This window comes from Helianthus annuus, chromosome 14, assembly GCF_002127325.2.
Source record: "Helianthus annuus cultivar XRQ/B chromosome 14, HanXRQr2.0-SUNRISE, whole genome shotgun sequence".
Classification (NCBI taxonomy): Eukaryota; Viridiplantae; Streptophyta; class Magnoliopsida; order Asterales; family Asteraceae; genus Helianthus; species Helianthus annuus.
This window is the reverse complement of record NC_035446.2, coordinates 20237064-20246925: the sequence shown is the minus strand read 5'-3', so window position 1 is coordinate 20246925 and position 9862 is coordinate 20237064.

Genomic DNA, 9862 nt, shown 5'->3' with positions numbered 1-9862 from the left:
ACCTGAAGGTTTCAGCTGGGATATGTTTCTTGATGAAAAAAGAGAGTTCAAAGCATTCATTGCTAAGATTGTTAGAGAACCAGATATGTTTGCCACATTGATGAAGTCTATTGGTGAGACTGTGAAGAATGTGGAGAAAGAGTCTGTTGCATCTGATGAAAGCTCAAAAAGTGCTGATGAAAGCTCACAGAGTTCAGATGAGAGTGTACAAAGTGATGATAGTTCAGAAAAAGGAATTATCTTTGATAAAAATCCATCTGATACTGGTTCATTGGATGATAGTTCTGAAAAATCTGTAGAGTTTGATCAGTCACCTCCAGATGACAGCAGTGATGATGAGGAAGAGAAACATATTAACATTGCAAAATCTCATCTTTCTCCTGAAAGTTTTCATTTCTATTTTGCAGATCGCTTGGAGAAACTAAAGGAGAAACGAGCTGCAAAAGAGCAACAAGAAATGAAGACTGAAAGTCTTGTTCAAAATGAGAAAGTTGAAAGTGTTGCTGAGGAGACTGTCGAGGCTGAGAAGGTGTCCAAAGTAGAGAAAGTTGTCGAAGTCGAGAAGATAATAGAAGTTGAAAAGATTGTTGAAGTCGTCAAGCTATGTTCAAAGTGTCTTGAACCATGCAAAGAATGTGCAGCCAAAGATGAAAAGCTAGCTGAGTATGAAAAGAAAAAGGAGCAGTTATTGTTCAATCTCAATTATGTGAAGGAATCTTATGAAGTTTTGAACCGAACAGTAACTGGTCTTCAAAAGACAAACTCGGAAAGAGAGGATGATTTGACAATGATGAATGCTGTGATGATGTCGAAGCGGAAAGCTATCAACTTCTACATCGAAGAGAGTGCTAAGTGTAAGCAAGAGTTGGAAACAGAAAAGATTGAGAATGAGAGAATTAGACGTTTATTACAAAGCTATTCTAGTTCTGATTATCTCATTGATCGAATTTATCTGACTGTTGCAGGTTTTGAAGCTTTCCTAGATGAAGAGCCAAAGAAGAAAGATAGTTGTAAGAAACCGATTGTTAGCTATAACAAGTGTCCGCCTCCGATCTGGGAAGGATATTCTCCTAGAAAACCAAACGAGGAGCAATTTGAAAAAGCAGTCAATATAAAGCTAAAAACCGACACAACTGATGAATTACCAGAAAACATTGACGTCACATTTACCTCGTCTGACACTGATCATGAGTCTGAGTTAATCAAAAAGGTGGTTGATCAGGTGTTGGATACTGATGAGGAGTCTGAGTCAAAGTCTGAATCTGGAGGGTCAAGTTTTTCAGTAAATGGTCCAAAGTCGTCGGTCAAAAAGGCTTATAGTAAAGAGTTTTTGCTATCCAAATCAAATTTGAATGATGAAACATTCGAAGTAGTTTATACTTTGAATGATTCTGACAAATTATATTACAACAAAGAGTTTCCTATAATGAGTGTTAAAACGGAATTGATTAACAAGACTTTCAAACTAATAGAAATTAATATTCCAGAATTAAAAGTTTTGAAAAATCTTGAAAAAACCTAAAAATACACTTCAAGAGTTCAACAACGTTTAAACAAGAAAAAGGGTTACAATTCTGATTCTGGTTTTCAAAAGAAACCAAACCATAATGGTAGCTACAAAAAGAAAGGTTTAGGTTTTATTCCACCAGAAAATTCTAAAAATGACAAAATTTCTAAAACAAAAATAGAATTTGTTTCAGGTGGAAGTGCTGAGGATGAACGGAAGAAACCATTCTGGAAACAATCAAACAAGGAGTTTCTTGTTGAGAAGAAAAGGAATGGAACTGGAGTGTTTCATCTAAAAGAAACTCGAACCTGTTTCAAATGCAATGAAGCTGGTCACATTGCATGAAACTGCCCGAAAAATGCCAAGACAAAACAGGGAGTTTCTGAGAAGCTAAAAGAAAACGTTGTTGAAAAAGATGAAAAACCAACTGAACAAGTCAAAATTTTTGAAAATTCCATTCATGAAGTTGGTGAAAGTTCAAAGAAAAATCTTTACAAAAAGAAAGGAAAAGACAACCAAGTGTGGGTTGTTAAAAGGAATGATGAGAAAGTCGGCGATGAATCTGGTTCCATAAAGCCAGAAGAGCCACAGGTTGAGACAAAAGATTCAGTGAATGATGATGAATTTCCATCACTGAAATTTGAAGAAATTAAAAAGAAAGTTGGTAAGGTTGAAATCTCGGATCAGTTTTACTCCGAGAAAAATGAGTTTGATGTCGAGAAAACATTCAATGGGAATGTTAAGAAAATTTTTGGGAAAATGCTTGATGGAAAAGCAGAAGGGGTTAAAGATTTTTACGCAACTAAAAAGGCAACGTTTAACCCAACTGAACAAGAGCTTAAAGAGCTAAAAACACCCAAGGTTGGTCAGACTTGGGTGGAAATTCTTTTCCCTTGAATATCTGACTATGCCGGAGATCCCAAGTTTGTAATCGTGGATCAGGAATCGGCATCATTCTTGTAAAAGTGTTTTTTTTTTTAATTTTGAAAATTTGTTGAAATTGTTACAGATTAAAGGACTATGCCGGAGATCCCAAGTTTGTAATTGTGGATCAGGAATCGGCATCATGCTTGTAAAAGTGTTTTTTTTTTTTTTTGAAAAGTTTTGAAAATTTGTTGAAATTGTTACAGATTAAAGGACTACGCCGGAGCTTCCAGGTTGGTAAATGTGAAGCAGGAATCGGCATTTTGTACTTACACTTGGTAAATGATCTAGTGTAGATGTTCTATTCCTACACTGGACGATGGTGATGGTATTTGTACAATTGGTACAGAGGGTGAATATTTGCATATGGTAAATCAGGGACATTAATTTGTACTTGATCTACTACAAATGTTTGATGAACAATATGATGAACCATACCCCTAACTTACAACTGAACTTACAAGTGGTTATAACAAACTTATTTTTCGGAAAAATCATTTTGATTAAAACAAACTTAAGTGTTTTGAAATCTAAATGAGAAAATAGTTTGTTGAAAGGGGGAGTTCTGATTGTTTATGCCTAGTGGATGGAGTTTTGATGCTATTCGATATCGGTTATCACTTTATCTGTACAGTTTGTTTTGAGTTTTCTGTATTTGGGTTAAGGGCTTAGTTTGTTTTTCAAATTTCCTTTAAATGTGTTTGCATTTTAGGGGGAGTAGAAAAATTCAGAAAATCCAAAAACATTAGAAAATTTGAAAAAGACAAAAACATTAGAAAATTTGAAAAAGACAAAAACATTATAAAATGTAAAAAGAGTTTTGTTGTGAAAAGAGGAAATGATAGTACATCGGTGGACTGTCACAACACGCTAAAGAAATGTAAAGTCAAAATGTGATAAACAATTTCACTGAAGATATGCCAGTAGGTTTTTACACATTTAGTAGACTGTGACGAGATATAAACCTAAAATATCAAACTTGCTTATTTTGTGGGTAACAACTTCTTGGATATATAGATAACCCCAGAAATCTTGTTTGAAAGGTCCCTTATTCTGAGATACTAGGTCTTTATGCTCAGTGATATCTGGGGTATTATCCCGGGACTTCTGTTGTATGGAAATATTGACCTAGTCCCCGGATAATACTTTCTGCAAATGCTTTGAAATATAAAGCTCGCCCTCAACAAGTTGATTAAACAATAAAATTGATAGTCATTGCTGTTGTAACAAAAGATCCTCTAAAGGGGACACTCCAAAAGTCGAAGCCGTCATCTCTTTGCGTATACGGAAGTATCGACCTGAGCTCTCACGGCCCTCGCAATTTAACCCCTGACAGATATCATCTGTGGTATACTCACCTGTAAGACAAAATATTGGGATCTGGATACGGGAGTATATTCAAGTGGTGGGACACGCGAATAAGTTTAAGTAATTAAGACACTAATAGCGTATCTCGAAACAGTTGAAATTTGTGTGAAAATTTAAGAGGACAAACATACTAACAATCTTGGTGAATTGTTTAGAACTTAAAATGAAATGAAGCTTAACGGTGTTAGTGACTAGTCTCATATACTAATATGATCCTCTTACACAAACTCACAAAAATATTGTTTATAAATATTTCATTTCTGCATTTCTTTATTTCTACAATTAGTGTTTTTATCTTCTTTATATTTCAAAATTCCAAAAAGATTTGCGGTGTGTTTTAGTATAAACTTTTGAAAAATTCAAAAAAAAATCGACAACTGATGTTGGAAAGCTGATTTTCAAAGTCTCAAGTGCTAAACATGATGACTATGTGGTGAGGGAGAGTCTGAAATCAAAATGTTTTCAAAATATAATTGTTAGGCCCTATAGGTTTATGGATTAGTAGGTTAATTGCTTAATGGATCAAGTTCTAGAAGTGGGGTATTAGAGTGGGCTTTGGGGTAATTATGGGCCTAGGGTTTAGGGGGAAACCCTCCCTATAAATAGTTAATGGAAATTAGGGGTTATGGTGGGTTCATTGGTTTTTGAAACTTGTATTAGACAATTTGTATTGTATGCAAGTTTAAGCCTTTGAGTATATTCAAATCTTCATCTTTGTGTTCTTGATTTCTTGATCATCATTAAGTTTGGATTCCGCCCATCCTTAGTGATTGTTTGATATCGTTGTTTGATCCGTATTTTCGGGACTTACAATAATATTACAATTGGTTCATAAAAATTCTTTGTTTGGTCTGAGGGAGAGTAAGTGTTGGTGCATGCCTCTATACTTGAAATGTTTAGATATGGAAATTTACTGTGAGGTAGAGTCTATGCAGGTTAAGTATGAGCTGGGTTATCAATCCTGAGCAGAACTAGAGCCAAGTTTCGATCTTGAAACAATCTTATGAAGAGACAGGTCATTCGATTCTGAGAAGCTTATGAGAGCCAGATTCTGATACTAGAGACTCTGTGGATATAGCTTGAGTCAGGTTTCGATTCTGTGGACAAAGTTAAAGCCAGACAATGATCCTGAAGCTGATGATGCTGAAGAACTAAAGGAATGCCAGCATATCGCAAGGGGGAGTCTGAAGATGTGAAAGAGAAGAGAGAGTGAAGCCCAGAGACTGATCAAGACTGAAGTTTGAGAAGACTCGACACGTAAGACTCGTCAACATCTGAGGGGGAGTCTGTTGGTGCATACATCTGTTGACTTCGTCTTGTATCGAGTCTTAGTTTTCATTGTATAGATTAGGGCACGTTTTACGAGAAAATAGGAGAGTTTAAAAGTTAAGAAGCTGATTTCGCTCCAAACTCATATGTATGTGATTCCGCCCGGAATCTAAAGTGTTAATTCCGCTCCTGTTGTCATGGTGTAATTTCGGGCGAAATCAGAACCCTATATATAGGGCTCTCAGGAGCGAAATCAGGTATCAGTCCCTTGTATTCCATGCCGAAGTGTTGCCGGTGTGAGGTTTGAATGTAATCAACGTCAGATTAATACAATCAGTGTTTAAAGTGAAGATTTAGCTGTTTCTACCTTTGTTTCTTGTTTTCCGCACCTGAAACAGAGTAAAACTCCTCTGAACGACTCATTTGGGTTAGTCGCACGATCCTACACTAACTGGGTTTGGCCTAAAGGACATAATATGCAAGATTTTGAAACATTAAGTATAAAAGTCGTCAACTTTTGGGCCAAAGGACACCGCCTGCAATTTGGTGTAAACATAAAGAACAAAACATGTAATTTAGTCCTAAATTTTTTTGTCTACACACATCAAAATTTATTCTACATATTTTGAAATTCATCTTACACATACCGAAATTTATCTTACGCTTTATCCTACACACCTTATGTGACACCCGGCTATTTAGGCTGTACCGTACAAATGTAACACGTGTCACGAATAAATAAAAAGGTTGTATTTGACTGATATTGATGTTTATATGTGATATTTGATGTGTTGGTAAATTCAAACTTTGATAAAAATTATGTTGGCAACAATAAGATAAAAGCTTATCGCGTAACGAACAAAATGCGAAACAAACGTCGGTGACCACCCGATCAATGGTAAAATCCTAAAAACAATCTATTATGATTAGAATGGTAATTTTAGTTATATCCGGAAGGAAAAATAAATTAAAACGGTAGGAAACTCTATTTTTTGAGTTTGAGCGCGTACCGCGCGATATTGCGCGTATCGGACAAAATACTGTCAATACAGCCAGTCAAGGCAACTGATAATTATTTCAGTAATAACTTGGCGGGCTTATTTTTATAGAGCGTCAAAAATAATTTAAAACGTCATAAAACGGGATTAAAATGCTCGATAAAATACCCGGTATCCAGTAAAATAACAGTTCTTAGCCTACATATAATATATATATATATATATATAGAGTAAGGTTAACATACAAAAAACCTTATCATACATCACGTAGGAGACAATGGTAACCGTTGGATCAGGGGTATAATCACGCATGGGACCACACAATCACGCATGGGACTATAATCACGCACGTTCTATGATAATAACGCACGTTCTATGATAATAACGCATGCTATATTTTTTGTCATGTATGTTAATGTAGGTTAAGCCTTGAAGTACATTATACTTATATATATATATATATATATATATATATATATATATATATATATGTATGTAAATAGAAAATGGTGTGTGTGAGGGACTAGTTGGTGGCCCTAGAGCCCACCTTTTTCTTTGGATTGCCACATGTTGGCATTGAAAGAAGCATGTGATGATGGAGATCTATCAAATCTTCTATAATCTTCCCAAATCTAAGAACATAATCACAACACAATCCTCACTCTCTCTCTCTACTAGCTCGGCTGAACACCCCCTTTCTTCTTCATTTTGGAATTTTCAACTTTGTTCTTGGAGATTCAAAACCATTTCAAGGTGTTTCCAAGTTGTTTTGAAGATCCAAGAGTTCTTCCAATGTGATTTCAAGAAGAAACAAGCTCTATAACATCAAAACCTTGTCAAAACCCACCAAAATCTTGAAAGGTATAAACTTATTTTTAAAATCATGTTCTTGATTCTTGGTGATAATGACGATGTTAGAAGGTTTCTCTTAATCTTGGAATTATTCACAAACTTGAAACTAAAATAAATGGGGTTTTATACAAAATTTGAAATGGAACTTGTGTGTATGTTGATGTGGCCGAAAATGCTAATATGTATGGATTAGAGATTGAGTTTTGATATTATTTGATTTTGATGATGTGATTCATGAGAAATTTGATGCATGCATGATCAAAAGTTGATTTTTGTAGAAAGTTCTATGATTAAGGAATGTTATGAAAAGTAAAGTTTTAGATATATATGTGCACGTGTGTGTGTGTGTCGTGTATGTATGTATATGTATATATGCATGTGGGTTTTTGGTCATATGTTCATAAATAGAGTGAATCTTACATTTATGTTAAATGATTAGATAATGATCATATGAAGATGATGATGTTCTTGAATATTTGAACACGAGTTAAATGCATGATAGATATAATTTAGTTCATGCATGTTGATGATGATGTGAATTGAATGCATTAGATGCTTGTACTTAAGCATGCATGTGGATGAATGGTCATGAAATGATGATTTATGTATGGTATGATGAAGATGATTTTTAATCAAATTCTAATCACTAAAAATAGGAATATTTGAAGTGTGAAAGTGCTATAAAACTTTGTCATAAAGTTTACTAGCTTTGCATGTTTTACTTGGTGCTTGGTTAGTCATACGTGACTTCCGACGCCCGAAAACGTTACCGAGTCACTAAAATACGCGTTTTACAAAGTACACTAGCATGGGTTATTTATGGGTGAACCTTATGTGTTAACATGTGTTATGTGATTTAGATATGTGTATATAATAATATGTTAAGTGTTGACATGATGACGGGAATTTAGACTATGCATGTACACTTGTGCGCTTAAAGCGGTAGAATCGGTAAAAATCGCGTTAAATGTGTAACTTGTTTGTCGAGCATGAAAATTAATACATATGTTAACTTGATAAGTTATTTCATGTATACATGCTTTAAAATGATAAATAAATAAATTAATGAGATTTCGCGTGTTATGATATTTAAGCTTATGTGTACGTTTATGTATATATATTACGACGCGCAAATCGTAGATATATTACTTATAAATGGGAGTGTTAACGGATTTACATGATAATGGTCACTAATAAAAGCGTTCAAGTCGCAAAATCTTATATATATATATATATATATACATATATATATATATATATATATATATATTAATGTGCCAACATAATAAAAAATAATTACTTTTTGAGAAAATCTCAAAGTTATGTGAAAATTCTAAGATACGGAGAAACTTAGGAATTTTGTGATATATATTGATTGATAAATCGTTCCTACGTATATTAGGACGTGTAGAAATCAATTTGTGGGATTGCGCTATTTATAATACACACCCAAAGGTGAGCGTCACTAAACCCCCTCTTTTTACTGTTTTGTATATGTTTTGGGGGAAAACACGCCTTAAAAAGGGTTTAATAATGTTTTTGAATAAAACATACCTTTTGATATGTAAAATGTATATTTTCATTGAAAATATATGGATTTGTTAAATATATATGTTTCGGGGAGAAATGGTTTTTATGAATAAATATGTTTCGGGGAGAAACGGGGATTGGTACGGTGTTTCAGAGAAAACGACCGTGTAGTTGGGACGAATTTGCTTGATCTCAGAGATTTCAGGGAATTCGTACAACATCATATATTAAATTTATCATTATTAGTAGGATATATATATATTGTACGTGAGGCAGGCATCATAGATGGCCTCGATATGGGCCATGCGCAAGTGATGACGTTTACTCATTTAAGTATTGCACGCGAGGAATTGTTGGTAGATCTATCGGTTTGACAACCCCGTCGTGACCGGTCGCCCCGTGTCAAGTCAAACGACGAAATGATATTCTGTTCATAGTCTAGCATTGATTATACCTTCATTGTTAATATATAGTTTGTAATGTCTTGCTAACTTACGAGTCAGAACATTTGATTCTATCAATTTAATATGTAAATTCGGGAAGATGTCTATAGTCGAAAGGTTCTACAGAAATGCTTGCAACGACTGACCCTTGAATTTTTGCAAGGAAATAAAATGACTTTTTTTAAAATTATATGGATGTTTTATATAATAAACACATAATTAGAAAGTTTTCCTTGGAATCAAATTATTTAAATTTGAATATGTGTACTCACCCTCCTTTTTGTTGACACTTGATTTTAACGTGTTCTTTAGGTACTTGAGTTCGGCTTCGGGAATTATGGCGTATCTTGTGGTTGTTGATGCATGTTTGGTTTGATAATGTGTTGGACAAACTTTTAAAACTATTTGGGACAAATGTAATAAGATCTATAAGGATCAAGACAACTTAACTATTGTGTGGTTGTGACGTACTTTAAGACTTTACGTTTTAAAATCTATGTTTTTATTAAGTTAAAATGTCCAACAATTCGATGCATCGTTCAACAACATATTAATGGGCACCAACTTCCGTCACTACTACGTTTTATATTCCGCTGCGACGTTTTTGTGGTGTGACACCTTATAATTTATCTTACACTCTATATTAATTTATGCTAGACTTTATATAATGTACTTAGCTTTAAAGAGTAATTCTACAAATTAATGATCTATATAAGTTTACAAATATACCCTTATAATAGCATAAAATAGAAATATTAAATGAAATAAAATAAAGAATTTTTATTAGTTAAAATTTCTTATTTTTCCTTCTTGCGATGATTTTTTTTTTTTCATTTGAAATCTCCATTATCTAAATTAAAGGTAACTAATTTGTCGATATTATATTATAATTGCTTTAAAAAAATGTTATATTTTATGTTTGCTTGCGCGTGCGTGTATTTTTGTGACATATACTCTTATTTTGTTTGATC